A 25,321-nucleotide genomic window follows, 5' to 3' on the forward strand; every position below is an offset into this window, starting at 1 on the left:
TTTAGATAAGTTTACAATAATTTAATAATAAAGAAGCACATTGAAATATATTTTTTTCGTTAGGTTCAGAACGATTTTTGCGAAATTATTGCATGTATAAATTTTCACTTGCCTTATTCGGCAAGAAGAGCGTTGCTATTTAAGCCAAAATCGCAAGTTTTACATATTCGGCACGACATATGTGTGTGTGTGTACTCATCTAATTGTACTCACCTAATTGTGGTTGCAGGGGTCGAGACTCAGCTCCTGGCCCCGCCTCTTTACCGACCGCTACTAGGTCCTCTCTCCCTCTACTCCATGAGCTTTATCATACCTCGTCTTAAAACTATGTATAGTTCCTGCCTCCACTACATCGCTTGCCAGACTATTCCACTTCCTAACTACTCTATGACTGAAGAAATACTTCCTAACATCCCTTTGACTCATCTGAGTCTTCATCTTCCAATTGTGACCCCTTGTTTCTGTGTCCCATCTCTGGAACATCCTGTCTCTGTCCACCTTGTCTATTCCACGCAGTATTTTGTATGTCGTTATCATGTCTCACCTGACCCTCCTGTCCTCCAGTGTTGTCAGACCGATTTCCCTTAACCTTTCTTCATAGGACATTCCCCTTAGTTCTGGAACTAGCCTTGTTGCAAACCTTTGCACTTTCTCTAATTTCTTGACGTGTTTGTTTGTGTGTGTGTGTGTGTGTGTGTGTGTGTGTGTGTGTGTGTGTGTGTGTGTGTGTGTGTGTGTGTGTGTGTGTGTGTTTACTTAGTTGTCCAAGGAAGTTAATCACTAGTTCGTGAGCTCTGCCTTTGCTCCTCGAGTAATTGGTTTGTATTATTCAGTAAGTTTGTGTACAGAGTTGGCCTCCGCTCCCTCCCTCCCTGACAGTATCATTATCTCATCTACTCACATTAAAAGTGTTTCTATGGCTCAATTGATCTTCATATTTTGAGGTCCTCTTTCATATCCGTTTCAAGAAAGGTTTGTATATACTCGCCTAATTAATCTAATCATGGAACGTTTGCGGAAGTTGGGCTCTAGCTTTTGGGCACCCCCTTTGAAGTTCATTTAGCTGTGAGTTTCGACTAAGCTTTATCAAAATCCTCATATAATGAGTAGGCCTCCATTGTACGCCTTCTTAATGTTTTCTGTAGTACTCCATTTAGTTTTTTGGGTTCCCATTCATGTATTCTTTCTTCGGACAGGAGCTGCAGTTTCATACCCTACTTTATTCCAGTAATGTACATGTCCTCTCTGAACTTCTCTTACCTCAATAAACAGGGCAAGAATTCTTCACTTCAGAGTCAGTTTGGTGCAGATCTGTAAGCAGAAAAACTCACGTTATTAAATTATCAATTTACCAGAACTTTCATGAACTAATTACATTCTATGTGATACTGATCGTGAAATTCACAAGCATGAATAATGTGCTGCTCACATAATTACAAATATGACAGCGGTAGGTACGCGTTACATAAGAAAATTATTTTCCTAAAAAGTAATACTTAACTGACTATACACGTTTCGGGACAGTAGTAGGAGGCAGACGATAAATAATAAGAAAAACGCAAAATATGTTTTCGTTTGAGCACCTGACTTCATTATTGATGTAAGTGTGTAACATCGCAAAGCTAAATGTTTTGATGTTTTGATGGTAGACGGAGAAAAAGACATGCCTTCCGTTGAATATTACTGAAGACAGTGGACCAGAGTCCCTCCAACACTGTGTGTTGGTGGGAGCACTGGACCCAAGAGTCCCTCCAACACTGTGTTGGTGGGAGCAGGACCCAAGAGTCTCTCCAACACTGTGTGTTGGTGGGAGCACTGGACCCAAGAGTCTCTCCAACACTGTGTGTTGGTGGGAGCACTGGACCCAAGAGTCTCTCCAACACTGTGTGTTGGTGGGAGCACTGGACCCAAGAGTCTCTCCAACACTGTGTGTTGGTGGGAGCACTGGACCCAAGAGTCCCTCCAACACTGTGTGTTGGTGGGAGAACTGGACCCAAGAGTCCCTCCAACACTGTGTGTTGGTGGGAGCACTGGACCCAAGAGTCCCTCCAACACTGTGTGTTGGTGGGAGAACTGGACCCAAGAGTCCCTCCAACACTGTGTGTTGGTGGGACCACTGGACCCAAGAGTCCCTCCAACACTAACATAACAGCTGGTAGTGTTATTTTACCAGCTGATAACATAACTACTGGAATGTAAATTTACCACCTGAGAATATAACAGCTGGTATGTTACATTACCATCTGAGAACATAACAGTTGCTATGGTTTAGCTTTATATCTGAATCTTCCGCGTTCGCAGAACTTCCAGGGTTGTGTGTGAGAGTAGTAGCAACTCCTGCAGAAGGTACCACAGGTTGTCTGAGGATCTCACCTTCAAGGATCACAACAATGCCACTCTGATATCTCCGAGAAAACTGATAGGATGGATAATGAGAACATTCAAGACAAGACATGCCAAGCCAATGATGATCCTTTTTAAATCACTTGTTCACTCTAGGCTGGAATACTGCTGTACATTAACTTCCCTATTCAAGGCAGGTGAAATGTAGAGAGAACCTTTACTGCACATATCAGTTCTATGAAACACCTTAACTAATGGGAAAGCTTGGAAGCACTTGACTTGTACTCATTGGAGCGAAGACGAGAGAGATACATCATAATATACACCTGGAAGATCCTGGAGGAACTGGTCCTTAATCTACAGACAAAAATCACTCCCTACGAGAGCGAAAGACTTGGCAGGCGATGCAGCATATCCACAGTGAAAAGTAGGGTTACCATCAGTACACTAAGAAAAAACACAATAAGTGTCCGGGGCCCAAGATTGTTCAACAGCCTCCCACCAGCCATAAGGGGAATTACCAATAGACCCCTGGCTGTCTTCAAGAGGGAGTTGGACTAACAAAGGTCAACGCTCACTAACAAAATCCAACACCCATTAACTAAGTTCAACGCCCACTAACAAAGTTCAACGCCCACTAACAAAGTTCAACACCCACTAACAAAGTCCAACACCCACTAACAAAGTTCAACGCCCACTAACAAAGTTCAACGCCCACTAACAAAGTTCAACGCCCACTAACAAAGTTCAACGCCCATTAACAAAGTTCAACACCCACTAACAAAGTTCAACGCCCACTAACAAAGTTCAACGCCCACTAACAAAGTTCAACGCCCATTAACAAAGTTCAACACCCACTAACAAAGTTCAACGCCCACTAACAAAGTTCAACACCCACTAACAAAGTTGAAGACAGTGGTGGTGGGAACATTACAAGCAACATTTACTGCAACATGGGTCACGTTATTCTCTTCCTCATTCCTGTCATTCCAGGACTGGTGCAGCCTGCAAGTTGACCTTGTGGAATGTTCTCGGGGCAGAAGCTGGAGGATGAGTGGGTGGGCCGCCCCAGGGTGGGTGGGTGGCCCGCCCGGCCGCCCCAGGGTGGTCATGACGAACACTCCTCTCATCACCTGCCCCGCCCTCTCTGCCCAGGGCACTATTTTTTGTTGTGTGTGTGTGTGTGTGTGTGTGTGTGTGCTCACCTAATTGTGGTTGCAGGGGTCGAGACTCAGCTCCTGGCCCTGTGTGTGTGTGCGTGTGTGTGTGTGTGTGTGTGTGTGTGTGTGTGTGTGAGTGTGTGTGTGTGTGTGTGTGTGTGTGTGTGTGTGTGTGTGTGTGTGTGTGTGTGTGTGTGTGTGTGCGTGTGTGTGTGTGTGTGTGTGTGTGTACTCACCTAATTCACCTAATTGTGGTTGCAGGGGTCGAGACTCAGCTCCTGGCCCCGCCTCTTCACTGATCGCTACTGGATCCTCTCTCTCTCTGCTTCCTGAGCTTTGTCATACCTCTTCTTAAAACTATGTATGGTTCCTGCCTCCACTACTTCACTTGCTAGGCTATTCCACTTGCTGACAACTCTATGACTGAAGAAATACTTCCTAACGTCCCTGTGACTCGTCTGAGTCTTCAGCTTCCAGTTGTGACCCCTTGTCCCTGTGTCCCCTCTCTGGAACATCCTATCTCTGTCCACCTTGTCTATTCCCCGCAGTATCTTGTATGTCGTTATCATGTCTCCCCTGACCCTTCTGTCCTCCAATGTCGTCAGTCCGATTTCCCTTAACCTTTCCTCGTACGACATTCCCTTGAGCTCTGGGACTAGCCTTGTTGCAAACCTTTGTACTTTCTCTAACTTCTTGACGTGCTTGACCAGGTGTGGGTTCCAGACTGGTGCTGCATACTCCAGTATGGGCCTAACATACACAGTGTACAGTGTCTTGAACGATTCCTTATTAAGGTATCGGAACGCTATTCTCAGGTTTGCCAGGCGCCCGTATGCTGCAGCGGTTATTTGGTTGATGTGTGCCTCCGGTGATGTGCTCGGTGTTATGGGCACCCCAAGGTCTTTCTCCCTGAGTGAGGTCTGTAGTCTTTGTCCACCTAGCCTATACTCTGTCTGCGGTCTTCTTTGCCCCTCCCCAATCTTCATGACTGCATTTGGCTGGATTGAATTCGAGAAGCCAGTTGCTGGACCACATGTCCAGCCTGTCCAGGTCTCTTTGCAGTCCTGCCTCATCCTCGTCCAATTTAATTCTTCTCATCAACTTCACGTCATCTGCGAACAGGGACACTTCAGAGTCTATTCCTTCCATCATGTCGTTCACATATATCAAAAATAGCACTGGTCCTAGAACTGACCCCTGTGGGACCCCGCTCGTAACAGGCGCCCACTGTGATACCTCTTCACGTACCATGACTCGTTGCTGCCTCCCTGTCAGGTATTCCCTTATCCATTGCAGTGCCCTCCCTTTTACGTGCGCCTGATCCTCCAGCTTCTGCACTAATCTCTTGTGGGGAACTGTGTCAAAGGCCTTCCTGCAGTGTGTGTGTGTGTGCGTGTGCGTGTGTGTGTGTGTGTGTGTGTGTGTGTGTGTGTGTGTGTGTGTGTGTGTGTGTGTGTGTGTGTGTGTGTGTGTACTCACCTAGTTGTACTCACCTAGTTGAGGTTGCGGGGGTCGAGTCCGAGCTCCTGGCCCCGCCTCTTCACTGATCGCTACTAGGTCACTCTCCCTGAGCCGTGAGCTTTATCATACCTCTGCTTAAAGCTATGTATGGATCCTGACTCCACTACATCGCTTCCCAAACTATTCCACTTACTGACTACTCTGTGGCTGAAGAAATACTTCCTAACATCCCTGTGATTCATCTGTGTCTTCAGCTTCCAACTGTGTCCCCTTGTTACTGTGTCCAATCTCTGGAACATCCTGTCTTTGTCCACCTTGTCAATTCCTCTCAGTATTTTGTATGTCGTTATCATGTCCCCCCTATCTCTCCTGTCCTCCAGTGTCGTCAGGTTGATTTCCCTTAACCTCTCCTCGTAGGACATACCTCTTAGCTCTGGGACTAGTCTTGTTGCAAACCTTTGCACTTTCTCTAGTTTCTTCACGTGCTTGGCTAGGTGTGGGTTCCAAACTGATGCCGCATACTCCAATATGGGCCTAACGTACACGGTGTACAGGGTCCTGAATGATTCCTTATTAAGATGTCGGAATGCTGTTCTGAGGTTTGCTAAGCGCCCATGTGTGTGTGTGTGTGTGTGTGTGTGTGTGTGTACTCACCTAGTTGTACTCACCTAGTTGAGGTTGCAGGGGTCGAGTCCAAGCTCCTGGCTCCGCCTCTTCACTGGTCGCTACTAGGTCACTCTCCCTGAACCATGAGCTTTATCGTACCTCTGCTTAAAGCTATGTATGGATCCTGACTCCACTACATCGCTTCCCAAACTATTCCACTTACTGACTACTCTGTGGCTGAAGAAATACTTCCTAACATCCCTTTGATTCATCTGTGTCTTCAACTTCCAACTGTGTCCCCTTGTTACTGTGTCCAGTCTCTGGAACATCCTGTCTTTGTCCACCTTGTCAATTCCTCTCAGTATTTTGTAAGTCGTTATCATGTCCCCCCTATCTCTCCTGTCCTCCAGTGTCGTCAGGTTGATTTCCCTTAACCTCTCCTCATAGGACATACCTCTTAGCTCTGGGACTAGTCTTGTTGCAAACCTTTGCACTTTCTCTAGTTTCTTTACATGCTTGGCTAGGTGTGGGTTCCAAACTGGTGCCGCATACTCCAATATGGGCCTGACGTACACGGTGTATAGGGTCCTGAACGATTCCTTATTAAGATGTCGGAATGCTGTTCTGAGGTTTGCCAGGCGCCCATATGCTGCAGCAGTTATTTGGTTGATGTGCGCTTCAGGAGATGTGCCTGGTGTTATACTCACCCCAAGATCTTTTTCCTTGAGTGATGTTTGTAGTCTCTGACCCCCTAGACTGTACTCCATCTGCGGTCTTCTTTGCCCTTCCCCAATCCTCATGACTTTGCACTTGGTGGGATTGAACTCCAGGAGCCAGTTGCTGGACCAGGTCTGCAGCCTGTCCAGATCCCTTTGTATTTCTGCCTGGTCTTCGATCGAATGAACTCTTCTCATCAACTTCACGTCATCTGCAAACAGTGACACCTCGGAGTTTATTCCTTCCGTCATGTCGTTCACAAATACCAGAAACAGCACTGGTCCTAGGACTGACCCCTGTGTGTGTGTGTGTGTGTGTGTGTGTGTGTGTGTGTGTGTGTGTGTGTGTGTGTGTGTGTGTGTGTGTGTGTGTGTGTGTGTGTGTTTGTGTGTACATTCACCCACACATATATATGTTATTATTTTCGCAGTTCCTTGATAATTGAGAAATCACGTAAGTGCTAGGAAATTCTCTAATTTCCACAGTGGTTATTATGCATATATACATTTATTTATGTATACATATATGAATATACAAATCATTGCAGCCCATCAATTAAATAAATGCACCAATATTTAAAAGGGGTAAAGAGTAGCAGCTAAGGGTCTTTCGCATTCTTACCATTGCTTCTTCAGGAGCTTGCAATATCGAGTACTCAGCTCAAGTAACCTAGAATATAGAAAATTACTATTCAGTATGATACCCATGTGGGTTGAACCAATGCTTTAAGTCTTTCCAGACTAATAAAACCTGGAATCCTGCATAGTGCTAAGTTATGAAGGAATAATATCATCTTGACATTTTTACGCCAGACAGGAAGAACTTTAGTGTGCTCAAACACCACAAGTGGATGATGTATATGGAAACACTAATATTACATAGACAACAAGCGGGACTCTTAAGAGGCACGTAAGTTCCTCCGTCTTCTAATAACATGTTCATTTTCCCACTATAATCTATCTTGTCCATAATTACTATCACATTTCCTTTGTCTGTCCAGGATCTTTCCTTAACTCATGGCATAATTTAAATCTTGCTCCACTTCTGGTTAGTGTGACTTTGTCAATGGTCCAAGTCGGACCGAAACGAGGTCGTAAGCTTCTCTCTTTTATGTGCGGGTTATTTGGGTATCGTTCCAGTCACGGTATTGTGCCTTTTTGTTATTTAATATTACTCTACCGTTTCCTGATTTTTTTCTACGATCCTTCCATATCTGCGGCCCAACGTCCCCAGGCAAGTATTTTTCCAGCAACATTTTCTCCATATTTATTAGGGACTGTAAGAAATGTGCCTCTGGAAACTCTAATTCTCCATACAGTGACATTAAAAGTGTCTCCACAGCACACGCCTGATACAGCACTGGTCTCAGGCGTCATCAGAGTAGCCCCCACCACACGCCTCATACAGCACTGGTCTCAGACATCGTCAGAGTAGCCCCCACCACACGCCTGATACAGCACTGGTCTCAGGCATCATCAGAGTAGCCCCCACCACACGCCTGATGCAGCACTGGTCTCAGGCATCATCAGAGTAGCCCCCACCACACGCCTCATACAGTACTGGTCTCAGGCATCATCAGAGTAGCCCCCACCACACGCCTGATACAGCACTGGTCTCAGGCATCATCAGAGTAGCCCCCACCACACGCCTGATACAGTACTGGTCTCAGGCGTCATCAGAGTAGCCCCCACCACACGCCTGATACAGCACTGGTCTCAGGCATCATCAGAGTAGCCCCCACCACACGCCAGATACAGCACTGGTCTCAGGCATCATCAGAGTAGCCCCCACCACACGCCTGATGCAGCACTGGTCTCAGGCATCATCAGAGTAGCCCCCACCACACGCCTGATACAGTACTGGTCTCAGGCATCATCAGAGTAGCCCCCACCACACGCCTGATACAGCACTGGTCTCAGGCATCATCAGAGTAGCCCCCACCACACGCCAGATACAGCACTGTTCTCAGGCATCATCAGAGTAGCCCCCACCACTAGCGCCTCCATCAATGACCTCACCAACACTGAAATCTGGCATCCAAATAAAGCTAACGTGGGTGTTGATGCCATTCACTGGGGAAGGGAAGGGTGGATGGTGTGAACATTGGATAAACATCCCACACCCACCAAATATGTCTTAACAAACACATCTAAGCCAGCATTTGCTGGCACAACTGCTGCATGCAGCATCGATGCACCACTAACCACCTCATGAAATGGATGTAAGGTTCCCCATCTGGTTATCCCAGAATCAGACATACTGAGACGCAGGTGTGTCGAGGCAGACCTAACACATCTATTAAACAGAAAAATGACAGTTAAAATTTATGCTAAAATTTCTTTTCAGTGATTCTATCACAGGACTCACGAAATCGTGATAACACGACCGCGAACAGATCAGGGAACGGGGGGGGCTTGAACTCATGGCAAGTGAGTTCTAAAACTCACTGGCCAGTGTGTTAAACCACTGTGCCAGTTAGCTCTAATAAGACTCATCCAATTAAGTATATTAATATACATCTTAGGGAGGTTAGCATGGGCCACTACTGTGACCCCAAATGCAGGTTTTTACAGACGAATCCCAAACCAGCTTGGTGGTGATGTGCTCTAGCTCAGGTCCCTTCAAAGCCACCATCATTACTTACTTTTTGCGATAATGTCATTACTATTTCATGAGTCGTGACGGCAGCTTTGAGGGGACGTGAGCTAGAGCACAGCACAGTCCCGCTGGTGTTGAAAACTTCTGTAATATCCTGCATTTGAAGACTCTACAAGACTACGGTGTTTATCACCTGCTCCCAGACCGAGGGTTTGATTACCTCATCTTCCCCTGACTTTAGTGTATATTTCTAGCCTTCACATGTGTCCATGTATTGTACTGTACTGATGAGGCCACTGGATGGCAAGACGTCTACAAACTATAAACACTCAGATGCTGCACATGTATACACAGCGGTAAACCCACTGGTATCCTGTATACTTGGCTGTATAAAAAGCGTAGCTTCACAAGAAAAATGTGTCTGGGAAACTCATAATTCAACTAAATTCAAGATAGATTCTCAGGAAACATGAAAATTTGAGTCCCTTTCACATAATTTACATCTGAAAAATAAACTCATCTGGTAAAGAAGGACTCGAGCAAATAATTTATACACATTTACAACTCCCTATTATTCTGTTTCAAGGTCAGTGTTTAATAATTGTCAAACAAAATTATCCGAATTTAAAAATCGTGAGCTCTAACAGAGCTTAAAATTAGAGAAAACAAAGAGGGAAAAGGAAAGATCTTTAATTATGATAGAATATGAGAGTAACGGGATGTTATGTGCTTTTAAGTCTGTTTTTAATGGGAAACTTAGGTAAATAGGAATCAAATTTGCCTCGTAAATCAGGTTGGTGGAAGTAGTGGTCGTGGGGGGGGGGGTTGAGGGGGTGGTAGTTGTGGTGGTTTTGGGGGTTGAGGGAGTGGTAGTTGTGGTGGTTGTGAGGGCTGAGTGAGTGGTAGCTGTGGTGGTTGTGGGGATGGTAGATGTGTTGGTTGTGGGGGTGAGGGAGTGGTAGTTGGGGTGAGGGAGTGGTAGTTATGGGGGTTGAGGGGGTGGTAGATGTGGTGGTTGTGTGGGGTTGAAGGGCTGGTAGTTGTAGTGGTCATGGGGGGATTAAGGGAGTGGTAGTTGTGGTGGTTGTGGGGGGGTTGAGGGGGTGGTAGCTGTGGTGATGGTTGGATTGGAGGAATCGTGATTTCGTGACGGTGATAGTGGTAGGGATAGTGATGGTGGTGATTGGGTTAGGGTGGGTGGTTGAGCAGGAGGGTGGTGGGGGTTAGGGGGAGGTGGTTATGGTAGTGGTGGTTGAGGGAGTGGTAATGGAGGTGGTGGTTTAGAGGGTGGTAATGGTAGTGGTGGCTGAGAGGGGGATTGGTAATAGTGGTGGTAGTTGAGAGGAAGTGGTAATGGTGGTGGAGGTTGAGGGGGTGGTAATGGTGGTGGTGGTTGTTGAGGGGGTGGTTAATGGTAGTGGTGGTTGAGAGGGGGGTGGTAATGGTGGTGGTGGTTGAGGGGATGGTAATGGTGGTAAAGGATGAGGGGGTGGTAATGGTGGTGGTTGATGGCGGGGGTGGTAATGGTGGTGCTTGAGGGGGATAATGGTGGTAATGGCGGTACAACAACAACAGTATCAAGGTGACAGCGGACAGGATACTATGTCATTATAAAGAAATAAAGTAATTATTCTTGCACACAGTTTTTAGTGTATTTTTGTTAGTCATATTTCCTGCTGTTTGCTCCCCTTTCCTCCTATATACATTTATCCTTTTTTTTTGCGTGTATGTCCTTATACTCTTCCAGGTTGTTTGCATGTATACCCTGTACTTTTCCAGATTGTTTGCATGTATACCCTATACTCCTGCAGGCTCTGTTTGCGTGTATATCGTATACCCTTGCAGGTTGTTTGCATGAAACACTTATAATGGCGCCAGGTCTGCGTCACAGCCAAGGCTAGAGACTGCTGCCTCACCTCACATTCCTCTTAGTAAATGAAGACCGAATTAATGTTCAAGGTCCTGAGCATCACCATATCCGTGGAAGCTGCGACACGAGAGAGAGAGAGAGAGAGAGAGAGAGACCCTCCTTGGCTAGCTGCAAGAACTGTGTCAAAACTGTCAGTGGTGACAATAAGGCAGGAGGAAGTGCATTTCCTTCTTAAATCGCTGGACCAAGAAAAGGCTGTGGGCCCAGACAAGTTGAGCCCAAGATTGTTGAGAAGATGTGCAGACCAGCTAGCAGCACCTCTAACTCGCATCTTTCAGCACTGCCTAGTACAGTGTAAATGGCCCTCTCTATGGAAAGAGGCAAATGTAGTCCCTGTTCACAAAAAGAAGAGCAGAGCAGAAATCAGCAACTACAGACCAGTGTCAATCCTGTCAATCACTGGTAAGATCCTTGAGACAATCTCAAGACAAATGACAGAGTTTTTTGACTACCACTCACTACTTTGTGATCGTCAATATGGCTTCAGGAAAGGTTACTCTGCTGCTGATCTGTTGTTAAACCTCTCCACTAAGTGGCACCAGTCACTGGATGAATCCAAAGTCAGCTGTGTGGTAGCACTGGACATTGCTGGCGCTTTCGACCGGGTCCAGGGCTCTGGTGGCCTGGTGGTTAACGCTCTCGCTTCACACGGCGAGGGCCTGGGTTCGATTCCCAGCCAGAGTAGAAACATTGGACGTGTTTCTTTCAACCTGTTGTCTATGTTCCCCATCAGTAAAATGGGTACCTGGGTGTTAGTCGACTGGTGTGGGTCGCATCCTGGGACACTGACCTAAGGAGGCCTGGTCACAGACCGGGCCGCGGGGGCGTTGACCCCCGGAACTCTCTCCAGGTAAACTCCAGGGCGTCTTAGCAAAACTAAAAGCACTGGGAATTGCAGGCTCTACGCTATGTCTCCTCAGTGATTACCTTCATGGTAGATCTCTAAGTGTAGTTCTCAATGGAACGGAATCAGCAAGACATCCTATTGGGGCAAGTGTTCCACAAGGAAGCGTGCTGGGTCCATTGTTATGGAATGTCGACTTCAACGACCTTCTTCATCTCATCCCAGAATCACATGCATATGCAGACGACTGTACACTGACATTCACTTATCCAAGAGAAGAAATGCCAGCTGCTCTAAGCTACATCAATCACCAGCTGAGAGCTATATCAGCTTGGGGAAATGGATGGCAAGTAACATTTGCACCTGAGAAAACGCAAATGATGATCATCTCTAGGCACCATGATGGTAATGCTGGTGCAGTAGTAAGGATGAATGGGAGGATGTTGGCACCTGGAGAAGAAGTTGATTTCCTTGGGGTGAAATTTGACTCCAAACTAACCATGAAGAACCATGTTGCAAATCTTGCAGCCAGGAAGCTTACAGCACTTCGCCGTATCTCGCATCTGCTTGACAGTAGGGGTTGCAAGATCCTGTACGAGGCACAAGTACGCTCACACCTTGAGTATGCTCCACTTTCTTGGTTTGCCTGCCCCTCTCTCATCTGCGACTGCTTGACAGAGTAGAGAACAGAGCAAGACGTCTCATCTCTCGCCTGGACTCATCCTGGATAGATCTGTCATTTCAGCAGAGCCTTCAACTTAGTAGGGATGTGGGTGGCCTTACTGTTATGTACAAGGCCAATATTGTCAAAGTACCACACTTGGATCCACTTCGAGGACAGCGTGAAACAAGCTTTTATGCCACAAGACGGGCAGAAAGCAGCAACTTCACTCTGGCTGTACCCTTCTCCAGAACATCACTTCATCTGAGATCATATATACCCAGGATGACTCGAGTATGGAACACATTCGTACAGCATAATGATGTCATCGAGATAAAGTCAGTTGATCAAATGAAAATGCTGGCCCACAGATGGCTCCAACTTCATCCTGTTCCCTACTTGTATGTCTCATAACAATAAAAATGCTTTCAAATGAGCTGATGTAGGTAACAGCTCTTAGCTTGCCAATAAAGTTAGGAATCCTTAACCTGTAAATAGCTTGTCAATAAAGTTAGGGATCCTTAACCTTGTCAAACCCTGTGTAAAAAAAAAAAAAAAAAAAAAAAAAAAAAAAAAAAAAAAAAAAAAAAGAGAGAGAGAGAGAGAGAGAGAGAGAGAGAGAGAGAGAGAGAGAGAGAGAGAGAGAGAGAGAGAGAGAGAGAGAGCAATGTTTCACTAGTGTGAACTACCACAGGTCTGAGAGTAGTTCTCTGGACCTAGCGAATGAGATTTCTTGTCTTGAAGAAGTAACTCAGAGGAAGTGAAATATCTTCACAATCTTGAGAAAATTCCCAACGCCTGGAAACCTGCACGACAGTAACAGTATCGTACTGGACGTGTGAAACACAACGTTCCTGTTACTCACACCCTGATGTTTCTTGCTCGTTTCTCTCATGACCTCCCTCACACAAGGATATCACTTCTGTACATTAATTTTAAGATGTCTTTCTATAGTCCCCTCCGTATATAGCTTCTCTATAGATGGTTATTATTGATATAACATCTACTCATAAGTAGGGATTAGCTGTGGCCTGGTGGCTAAAGCTCCCGCTTCACACACGGAGGGCCCGGGTTCGATTCCCGGCGGGTGGAAACATTTCGACACGTTTCCTTACACCTGTTGTCCTGTTCACCTAGCAGCAAATAGGTACCTGGGTGTTAGTCGACTGGTGTGGGTCGCATCCTGGGGGACAAGATTAAGGACCCCAATGGAAATAAGTTAGACAGTCCTCGATGACGCACTGACTTTCTTGGGTTATCCTGGGTGGCTAACCCTCCGGGGTTAAAAATCCGAACGAAATCTTATCTTATCTTATTATCAATGTTGTGGTTATCTTGCAGGTGTCTTGATCTGGTCATGTTTACAGTTGTTACCACGGCAGAATATGCAAGTTTCTAGAGACTAGTGTGATGAGTCAGTAGACGAGGTGGTTCGGATTTTTAATCCCGGAGAATTAGCTACCCAGGATAAGACAGAGAAAGTCAGTGCGCCGTTAAGGAACTGTCTGCCTTTCTTATTTCTGTCTTATTCCCAGAATGCAACCCCACACCAGTCGACTAACACCCAGGTACCTACTTGCTTGCTAGGTGAAAGGGACAACAGGTGTAAGGAAACACGCCCAATGTTTCCACCCTTGCCTGGAATCGAGCCACGAACACTGTGTGTGAAGCAAGTCTTCCCTACCAGGCCACGGGACATCATAAGGTCACGGGACACCGTAAGGTCACAGGACACCGTGTTGTGTACATACTTCCCATAGCACTGTCACTGAGTGTCACCTTTTGATCAATACTTGTCTCCGGCCGGTACATGTCTTGCGGACCCCATTTATTGCGGACACTCGTTTTTGATGTAGGCCAACACCCTTCTATAACGATGCGATGTTCCAGGTCTAACCGGTTGCCAACTTCGGAAACATCAACTACTCTTGATCTTTTCTCGGTCCTTGTAATTATTTAAATTAGTATGCAAATGAGGACACGAACCACCTGACTCATTGTAAGTAACCACCCGTAACAGTACCACAAACTGTGAAGAAATAGCAAGCTTGTTGATACCACAAATACACAACGTCCAAGGTACATTACAAGCCGCAGGTACTGTCAGATATTTAGGTTAAGAGGTAAAACATTCTTCCTCCCCTCCCTGGTGAACCAACTGGACTGCTAAACACAGGCTTACGACCTCCCCGCAGCCGTGGCTCTGCCGGGATACTGATCTCGCCAGTTCTGATTCCAGAGGGAGACTAATACATTAGGGGCACTCATGTGGTACTCTGAAAGACCCTTGTTAATCACCCTATTTGTTGGCCACTGTTACATGACCGTAACAGTTTTCGAGAGTTCTTTTACTCTAGGAGCCCCGCCTGTGGTAACTTCACACTTGCTGCAGCAGTTACTGGGCTGGTGTACGACCAGGATATTCTTGGTACTGTGCTCACTCGTGGTCCTTCTAATTGTGTGAGGTTTGCAGTCATTGGTCCCAGAGCCCGTACTCCGTTACAGGTCATCTCTGCGCCTCCCAAATTTTCATACACGTAATTTGCTCACATTCCGATAACCAATTGATGAGACAATTAGAGGAAATGAAGAGAGAGGAAGAGAATGGAGGGAGAGGAAGAGTGGAGGGAGAGGAAGAGTGGAGGGAGAGGAAGAGTGGAGGGAGAGGAAGAGTGGAGGGAGATGAAGATATTGGAGAGAGAGGAATAGAATGTAGGAAGAGGAACGCAAGAGGCAAATAAATGAACAGTCGCTTATCTGTGATACTGAGCTTGAATAGGAACACAAGTTTGCTCACCCACCCAGCGGCCCACCCATCTGCCCACTCATCCACCCACCGGCCCACCCATATGCCCACTCACCCACCATACGGCCCACCTGGCCGGCAGCTCGGCTAGAGAGTAGCTTTCACAAGGTGGTGGGTGGGTGGGTCATCCAGCCTGCAGGAATGGGCACAGGACCAGCCCATGCTAGTAGAGAGGCCAACAATGGGCACAGGTCCAGCCCATGCTAGTAGAGAGGCCAACAATGGGCACAGGTCCAGCTCATGCTAGTAGAGAGGACAACAATGGGTACAGGTATAGCCCATGCTAGCAGAGAGGCCAACAATGGGTAGCGGTCCAGCCCATGCTAGCAGAGAGGCCAACAATGGGTACAGGTATAGCCCATGCTAGCAGAGAGGCCAACAATGGGTACAGGTCCAGCCCATGCTAGCAGAGAGGCCAACAATGGGTACAGGTCCAGCCCATGCTAGCAGAGAGGCCAACAATGGGTACAGGTCCAGTCCATGCTAGCAGAGAGGCCAACAATGGGTACAGGTCCAGCCCATGCTAGCAGAGAGGCCAACAATGGGTACAGGTCCAGCCCATGCTAGCAGAGAGACCAACAAAAGTCAAGAGAGATACATTACGATAACTTTTACAAGCTTCACGGTCTCCGCCAGCTTGGTAGGTTGGTTGGTAGGTACGTAGGTAAGTAGGATGGTAGGTAAGTAGGTAGGTAGGTGGGTGGGTGGATACACAGGTAGGAAGGTAAGTACGTAGGTAAGTAGTTAGGTAGGTGGGTAGTAGGGTGGGTGGGTGGTTGGGTTGGTTTTCAGTGAGTGGATTGATGGGTGGGTGGCTATATCTGGGTGGGTGAGTGGATAGGTATGTATATACGTAATTACTTATCTACAGCTTCAAGGAATGGGGCTGTACTTTCACTCTCTCTTAATCAGCAGTTAAATTCAGCGTTGTGTCTTCCATTTCCAAATCTTTGAATTCATTCCATTATTCACCCACACTCTCTGAAGCAAGCAATTCTAGCGTCCCTAAACCTGCGTTCTTATCTCAGTTTCTATTACAACCCAGGAGTCCCAAAGGCCTGTTATCCTGGGTGTAAAGGGAGCAAAATAAACACAGCAGAAAAACTTTTGACTTGTATTATCCTTCACCAATTTAGAACAGAAGTATGTACACTATATACACTATGTACAGCAATAGGTATTAGTGCACTCCACGGTAAGTAAGGCAGAGTAGAAGCCACTAGAGAGCAGACCGTGCTTCAACCAGCTCTAGAATGGGAATGACAAGGGCAGACAGGAGAGTGGTACCCACATCACCTCTGCGATTGCCAAAACCATCTTCTTATTGGCTGGAACCTGGTTACTAGTTGAACGACGGGGCCCCATCATCAACCCTTAGTACCTGGTTCGCTGGTTGGGGGAGATAGCCTTTCAATGAGGGTGTGTACATGCGCCGAATAAAGGTTACGTACTCTTTGCATGCCACAGTTTCCAACTGTTCTCCCCCGTCAATTTGCAACAGTTCTCCCCCGTCAATTTCCAACAGTTCTCCAACGTCAATTTCCAACAGTTCTCCCCCGTCAATTTCCAACAGTTCTCCCCCGTCAATTTCCAACAGTTCTCCCCCGTCAATTTCCAACAGTTCTCCCCCGTCAATTTCCAACAGTTCTCCCCCGTCAAGATACTATGAAATTTTCCTCATTATTTTCATCTTCAATTATCTGCCACGTTTCTTTCTTCCTCCAACCTTTCGTTTTTGTTTCGCCCATAACACGAGAATGCTTCATCCGATCAGCTTGAAATTTTCAACGCTTACGTAAGGTAACCTCAGCCAAATTCTTGGAACAATTGGCATGTGCAGGTGTCCTGTGATCAAAGTTATTTATACACAGTAAATTCAGAGGGGTACATTAAAGAGTACATTCAAACAGTACATAAGAGTACATTACAAAAGTACATTACAAGAGTACATTCAAACAGTACATAAGAGTAGTACATTACAAGAGTACATTACAAAAGTACATTACAAGAGTACGTTCAAACGAGTGCAAATAATTACTGATATTATCCCTCGAAGGAATTTGCTCTCAAACAGAATTATGTTTCTTGTACTGAAACATTTCCTTCTATTGTAACTATAATCTGTAGTTTACAGATTAGTTTACCATGGAGAAGTCTGTCCAAAGTTTCCCTGAGATCAAATTATACCTAATGTGGTGATCAGTTTACCTGATATAGAGGGATTTGTAGACTGAATGTATAGACAACCATCACACAGGTCAGCGAAACTCGTGACGACCTTTCGATGTGACTGGTTTATGGTCCGAGTAGGAGCATAACATCGTGGTACGTTTCAGTCTCCTGTGTGCGGGTTGTGTATTCCAGTCACGGTATTGTGGCTTTTCTATTTTACGTAGACAGAAAGTTAAATCTTAGATGTTTGCTGTTGGTGTGGCCCAGGCCAGGACCTGGCCTACTCAGGACCTGGCCTTCCCAGGACCTGGCCTACCCAGAACCTGGCCTACCCAGGGCCTGGTCTACCCAGGGCCTGGCCTACCCAGGACCTGGCCTACCCAGGGCCTGGTCTACCCAGGACCTGGTCTACCCAGGACCTGGCCTACCCAGGGCCTGGTCTACCCAGGACCTGGCCTACCCAGGACCTGGCCTACCCAGGACCTGGCCTACCCAGGACCTGGCCTACCCAGGACCTGGCCTACCCAGGACCTGGCCTACCCAGGACCTGGCCTAACCAGGACTTGGCCTGGCCAACCTACCTGTACGTCTTCGTGTCTTATATCCACTTTTCGCTAGCTGTTTTCCCGCATTTTTACAGTAGCTGAGAGTTATAAACTTATACATTATGGGTCTTCTTTGTCATCGTTATTTTAACGTTGAGACAGTATATATTTTTTATCTGTCCTCTAATTCACCTTCTTATAAACAAATGTTAAGAAACATTCAGTGATGTTTTATTTCTTGACTTCCTCTTATATTTCAGTATTCTCTATTTCAGATAAATGTATGGAATTCAAATCATCTTAGGTAAATATATTCTTAAATTTTTTACTTAGTATCTCGCACATTTCTTTCTCTTCACGTTTCTTCGTATTTTGTATTTCGTTTTTCACGATTAGTTTAGTTTTATCTTTCTTTTGTCTCTTTTTTTCAACAGATTTCTCCCCTTTCTTGCATTTTTATGTTAAATTTCACCTTATATGAATTTCTGGTTAGTTTCTAAATTAGTTCCAAATTCTCTCTCCTTCGTGACTCTCCAATAAAGTTCATTCATTTTTTTCATTTATTATTTTTACTCATACCTCATTTCTTAATAAATTATTTTATTTCAGTCTTCTCTATGTTTAAGAACATTTCAGTAATTTATTTATTTATTTATCCCTTGTCATACTGTGCATCATTTAGTTTCTATAACTATGGCCTAACAGCATTATAATTTCCCTTCGTATAATCGAAGGAAATTATAATTATTATTCTTAATATGTCGTATATAACAACGTGTGGTATTTCTAAACGAGTTTAATCAATCTTCGCAAGTGAATTTAGGTGTTGAAAAATTCTTCATCTTTCCCAGTCAATGCTAAGTTTGATATTGACACTGTGTTGACTTCTCTCCCTCGAGTCACTTTACTAATATGCTGATGCATTAATAAAAACTCCTTGTTATATTAAGGAATAATAGACTTATACAACAACTGGGTTTCTTTATTTTGTAGACGTTTCGCCAACCAGTGGCTTTTTGAATGCAATACAGAAAACTAAAGAGGAAGATGAGGTAATCAGTCCCTCAGCCAAGGTGTTCAGTACCACCGTCTTGATGTCTCTCAAGCACAGGCAGGAAGAAGTGGGCTTATATGCTGGAGTCAGGTGAGACGCAGCAGGTGAAGGTATTGTTCACCTCACAACAACCAACACACCTACACACCCACACCCAGTCACATCCACATTTACCCACACCTACCAAAATCCACTCATGTAGTTGTCTAACCAATTTTTAAAGCGACACAAAGTTTTAGCTTCAATAACACAAATCGGAAGTTTGTTCCACACATGGAATAGGAGGAGAAATTTTTTCCTGGATAGAGACATGGTTGACAAATAGGCAGCAGAGAGTTTGCATAAATGGGGAGAAATCAGAGTGGGGAAGCGTCACGAGCGGTGTTCCACAGGGGTCAGTGTTGGGCCCCCTGCTGTTCACAATCTACATAAACGACATAGATGAGGGCATAAAGAGCGACATCAGCACGTTTACCGATGACACCAAAATAGGCCGTCGAATTCATTCTGACGAGGACATTAGAGCTCTCCAGGAAGATTTGAATAGACTGATGCAGTGGTCGGAGAAGTGGCAGATGCAGTTTAATATAGACAAATGCAAAGTTCTAAATGTTGGACAGGACAATAACCATGCCACATATAAACTAAATAATGTAGATCTTAATATTACGGATTGCGAAAAAGATTTAGGAGTTCTGGTTAGCAGTAATCTGAAACCAAGACAACAGTTCATAAGTGTTCGCAATAAAGCTAATAGAATCCTTGGCTTCATATCAAGAAGCATAAATAATAGGAGTCCTCAGGTTGTTCTTCAACTCTATACATCCTTGGTTAGGCCTCATTTAGATTATGCTGCACAGTTTTGGTCACCGTATTACAGAATGGATATAAATTCTCTGGAAAATGTACAAAGGAGGATGACAAAGTTGATCCCATGTATCAGAAACCTTCCCTATGAAGATAGACTAAGGGCCCTGAATCTGCACTCTCTAGAAAGACGTAGAATTAGGGGGGATATGATTGAGGTGTATAAATGGAAGACAGGAATAAATAAAGGGGATGTAAATAGTGTGCTGAAAATATCTAGCCTAGACAGGACTCGCAGCAATGGTTTTAAGTTGGAAAAATTCAGATTCAGGAAGGATATAGGAAAGTACTGGTTTGGTAATAGAGTTGTGGATGAGTGGAACAAACTCCCGAGTACAGTTATAGAGGCCAGAACGTTGTGTAGCTTTAAAAATAGGTTGGATAAATACATGAGTAGATGTGGGTGGGTGTGAGTTGGACCTGATAGCTTGTGCTACCAGGTCGGTTGCCGTGTTCCTCCCTTAAGTCAATGTGACCTGACCTGACTAGGTTGGGTGCATTGGCTTAAGCCGGTAGGAGGCTTGGACCTGCCTCGCATGGGCCAGTAGGCCTGCTGCAGTGTTCCTTAGTTCTTATGTTCTTATGTTCTTATCCACTTTGGCTGTGACTTAGTGAATACCACGTGATGTTTATTTCTGCATTTTTCTTTATTATTTTGATATAATTGTTCTCGTCCTTGCACGTGCTTTCCAAAGCTTTTTTTTTTTTTTTTTGTGTGTGTGTGTGTGTGTGTAATAATTCCCTCACAAAAATTAGAAGACGTCAGCTTCACAAGGGAAGGAGAGTTCCAGACACTATGTTCCAGAGAGACACTTGAAGAACTTGTAATGTAGCAAGTGGTGACCTAGCTTGACCTAGTATTCTAAGACAGCCGTGACCTCTCCTGCGGTACGTAGGTTACGTCCAGCCAGAACCGGTCAGCCTAACCTCTGCTACTTTCACCAAATTAAACTTGAAAAAAAAAAAAAAAAAACGAATTTCCCACTTTGCACCGGGAGTTGCTGATACATTAGACTTTCTCCACCCTCTTTGTCTAACCTTCCAGACTTTGTCTAACCTTCCAGACTTTGTCTAACCTTCCAGACTTTGTCTAACCTTCCAGACTTTGTCTAACCTTCCAGACTTTGTCTAACCTTCCAGATTCTGTCTAACCTTCCAGACTCTGTCTAACCTTCCAGACTTTGTCTAACCTTCCAGATTCTGTCTAACCTTCCAGACTCTGTCTAACCTTCCAGACTTTGTCTAACCTTCAAGACTCTGTATAACCTTCCAGACTTTGTCTAACCTTCCAGACTTTGTCTAACCTTCAAGACTCTGTATAACCTTCCAGACTTTGTCTAACCTTCCAGACTTTGTCTAACTTTCCAGACTCTGTCTAACCTTCCAGACTCTTTCTAACCTTCCAGACTTTGTCTAACCCTCCAGACTCTCCCTAACCTTCCAGGCTTTGTCTAACCTTCCAGACTTTGTCTAACCTTCCAGACTTTGTCTAATCTTCCAGACTCTGTCTAACCTTCCAGACTCTCTCTAACCTTCCAGACTTTGTCTAACCTTCCAGACTTTGTCTAACCTTCCAGACTCTGTCTAACCTTCCAGACTTTGTCTAACCTTCCAGACTCTGTATAACCTTCCAGACTTTGTCTAGCCTTCCAGACTTTGTCTAACCTTCCAGAGTCTGTCTAACCTTCTAGACTCTGTCTAACCTTCCAGACTTTGTCTAACCTTCCAGACTCTGTCTAACCTAAAATCTGTCTAACCTTCCAGACTTTGTCTAACCTTCCAAACTCTGTCTAGCCTTCCAGACTCTGTCTAACCTTCTAGACTCTGTCTAACCTTCCAGACTCTGTCTAACCTTCCAGACTTTGTCTAACCTTCCAGACTCTGCCTAACCTTCCAGGCTTTGTCTAACCTTCCAGACTTTGTCTAACCTTCCAGACTTTGTCTAACCTTTCAGACTCTGTCTAACCTTCCAGACTTTGTCTAACCTTCCAGACTCTGTCTAACCTTCCAGACTTTGTCTAATCTTCCAGACTCTGCATAACCTTCCAGGCTTTGTCTAACCTTCCAGACTTTGTCTAACCTTCCAGACTTTGCCTCACCTTCCAGACTCTGTCTAACCTTCCAGACTCTGTCTAACCTTCCAGACTTTGTCTAACCTTCCAGACTCTGTAGAACCTTCCAGACTTGGTCTAACCTTCCAGACTTTGTCTAACCTTCCAGACTCTGTCTAGCCTTCCAGACTCTGTCTAACCTTCCAGACTTTGTCTAACCTTCCAGACTCTGCCTAACCTTCCAGACTTTGTCTAACCTTCCAGACTTTGTCTAACCTTCAAGACTCTGTCTAACCTTCCAGACTTTGTCTAACCTTCCAGATTCTGTCTAACCTTCCAGACTTTGTCTAACCTTCCAGACTCTGTCTAACCTTCCAGACTCTGTCTAACCTTCCAGACTTTGTCTAACCTTCCAGACTCTGTATAACTTTTCAGACTTTGTCTAACCTTCCAGACTCTGTCTAACCTTTTAGACTTTGTCTAACCTTCCAGACTTTGTCTAACCTTCCAGACTCTGTCTAACCTAGAATCTGTTTAACCTTCCAGAATTTGTCTAACCTTCCAGGCTCTGTCTAACCTACCAGGCTCTGTCCAACCTTTCAGACTTTGTCTAACCTTCCAGACTCTGTCTAACCTTCTAGAATCTGTCTAACCTTCCAGACTTTGTCTAACCTTCCAGACTCTGTCTAACCTACCAGACTTTGTCTAACCTTCCAGACTCTGTCTAACCTTGCAGACTTTGTCTAACCTTCCAGACTTTGTCTAACCTACAAGACTCTGTCTAACCTTCCAGACTTTGTCTAACCTTCCAGACTTTGTCTAACCTACCAGACCCTGTCTAACCTTCCAGACTCTGTGTAACCTTCCAGACTTGTGGCTGTAACTATATGTGCCAGCAGCACAAGGAACCCTCGCTGACGTCACGGCCATGCAAGGAGCAATCAAGGTGCGTAATACCAGCGTACGCATGCGTCCTAACAATTGCGTCACGCTACGTTGCCGAGGTGAGCAACACATCCTGTGTCAGCGACCGTCGTCAGCACCGCACTCACGCAAATTGTTACTTTTTTCCTCCGCACATCAAGCATTCCCTTCAACCCAACCCCACCCCACACCTCACCCTTCCTAACCCAACCCTACACCTCACCCTTCCTAACCCAACCCCACACTTCACCCTTCCTAACCCAACCCCACACCTCACCCTTCCTAACCCAACCCCACACTTCACCCTTCCTAACTCAACCCGACACCTCACCCTTCCTAACCCAGCCCCACACCTCACCCTTCCTAACTCAACCCCACACCTCACCCTTCCTAACCCAACCCCACACTTCACCCTTCCTAACTCAACCCCACACTTCACCCTTCCTAACTCAACCCCACACCTCACCCTTCCTAACCCAACCCCACACTTCACCCTTCCTAACTCAACCCCACACTTCACCCTTCCTAACTCAACCCCACACCTCACCCTTCCTAACCCAACCCCACACTTCACCCTTCCTAACTCAACCCCACACTTCACCCTTCCTAACCCAACCCCACACTTCACCCTTCCTAACTCAACCCCACACCTCACCCTTCCTAACCCAACCCCACACTTCACCCTTCCTAACTCAACCCCACACTTCACCCTTCCTAATCCAACCCCACACTTCACCCTTCCTAACTCAACCCCACACCTCACCCTTCCTAACCCAGCCCCACACCTCACCCTTCCTAACTCAACCCCACACCTCACCCTTCCTAACCCAACCCCACACTTCACCCTTCCTAACTCAACCCCACACTTCACCCTTCCTAACTCAACCCCACACCTCACCCTTCCTAACCCAACCCCACACTTCACCCTTCCTAACTCAACCCCACACTTCACCCTTCCTAACTCAACCCCACACCTCACCCTTCCTAACCCAACCCCACACTTCACCCTTCCTAACTCAACCCCACACTTCACCCTTCCTAACTCAACCCCACACCTCACCCTTCCTAACCCAACCCCACACTTCACCCTTCCTAACTCAACCCCACACTTCACCCTTCCTAACCCAACCCCACACTTCACCCTTCCTAACTCAACCCCACACCTCACCCTTCCTAACCCAACCCCACACTTCACCCTTCCTAACTCAACCCCACACTTCACCCTTCCTAACCCAACCCCACACTTCACCCTTCCTAACTCAACCCCACACCTCACGCTTCCTAACTCAACCCCACACTTCACCCTTCCTAACTCAACCCCACACTTCACCCTTCCTAACTCAACCCCACACCTCACCCTTCCTAACTCAACCCCACACCTCACCCTTCCTAACCCAACCCCACACCTCACCTTTCCTAACCCAACCCACACTTCACCGTTCCTAACTCAACCCCACACCTCACCCTTCCTAACCCAACCCCACACCTCACCTTTCCTAACCCAACCCACACTTCACCGTTCCTAACTCAACCCCACACCTCACCCTTCCTAACCCAACCCCACACCTCACCTTTCCTAACCCAACCCCACACCTCAAGCTTCCTAGCTCAACCCCACACTTCACCCTTCCTAACTCAACCTCACACTTCATCCTTCCTAACTCAACCCCACACCTCACCCTTCCTAACTCAACCCCACACCTCACCCTTCCTATCCCAACCGCACACCTCACCTTTCCTAACCCAACCCCACACTTCACCCTTCCTAGCTCAACCCCACACCTCACCCTTCCTAACTCAACCCCACACTTCACCCTTCCTAACTCAACCCCACACCTCACGCTTCCTAACTCAACCCCACACTTCACACTTCCTAACTCAACCTCACACTTCACCCTTCCTAACTCAACCCCACACCTCACCCATCCTAACTCAACCCCACACCTCACCCTTCCTAACCCAACCCCACACTTCACCGTTCCTAACTCAACCCCACACCTCACCCTTCCAACTCAACCTCGCACCTCACCCTTCCTAAATCAACCCCACACCTCACCCTTCCTAACTCAACCCCACACCTCTCCCTTCCTAACCCAACCCCACACCTCACCCTTCTTAACTCAACCCCACACCTCACCCTTTCTAACTCAACCCCACACCTCACCTTTCCTAACCCAACCCCACACCTCACTCTTCCTAACCCAACGCCACACCTCACCCTTCCTAACCCAACACCACCAAACTTACCCTCCATTCCTAACCCAACCCATAATAACCTATACTTCTCCCCCATTTCGAAATGGACGCATAATAGGCATACACATCCCCCATTCTTAACCGGACACCTAACACCTTTCCACTCCCCATTCCTAACTAGAAGCTACTTAACCGATCATTCTTAATGTTTCCCTGGTAAAACAAAGAGCACTACTTTCAGCCCCTTTACTGGATATTTCCTCATACGAACACTATTTTGCTAACTAGGAATTCACTCTATCCTAATGTCTCTTTAACCCTTTGATATCTAGCCGGACTCTCCCTTAACCAGACCTCCCATAACCGGCCCTTGACCGACCGTTCCC

The 25,321-nt window shown here is 46.1% G+C and overlaps 1 protein-coding gene across 2 annotated transcripts in view; it reads right to left on the reverse strand.

Moving 5' to 3' along the window:
- The window catches only part of LOC128686689 (serine/arginine repetitive matrix protein 2-like), a 639,380-nt gene that overhangs the window by 52,458 nt on the left and 561,601 nt on the right, over positions 1–25,321 (reverse strand). For both annotated transcript variants that reach the window (XM_053773722.2, XM_053773720.2), the window contains exon 4: positions 1,261–1,311. The gene's annotated coding sequence lies outside the window, so the exon portion shown is untranslated. The remainder of the gene's footprint in view (positions 1–1,260; positions 1,312–25,321) is intronic.

This window comes from Cherax quadricarinatus, chromosome 12, assembly GCF_038502225.1.
Source record: "Cherax quadricarinatus isolate ZL_2023a chromosome 12, ASM3850222v1, whole genome shotgun sequence".
Lineage (NCBI taxonomy): Eukaryota > Metazoa > Arthropoda > Malacostraca > Decapoda > Parastacidae > Cherax > Cherax quadricarinatus.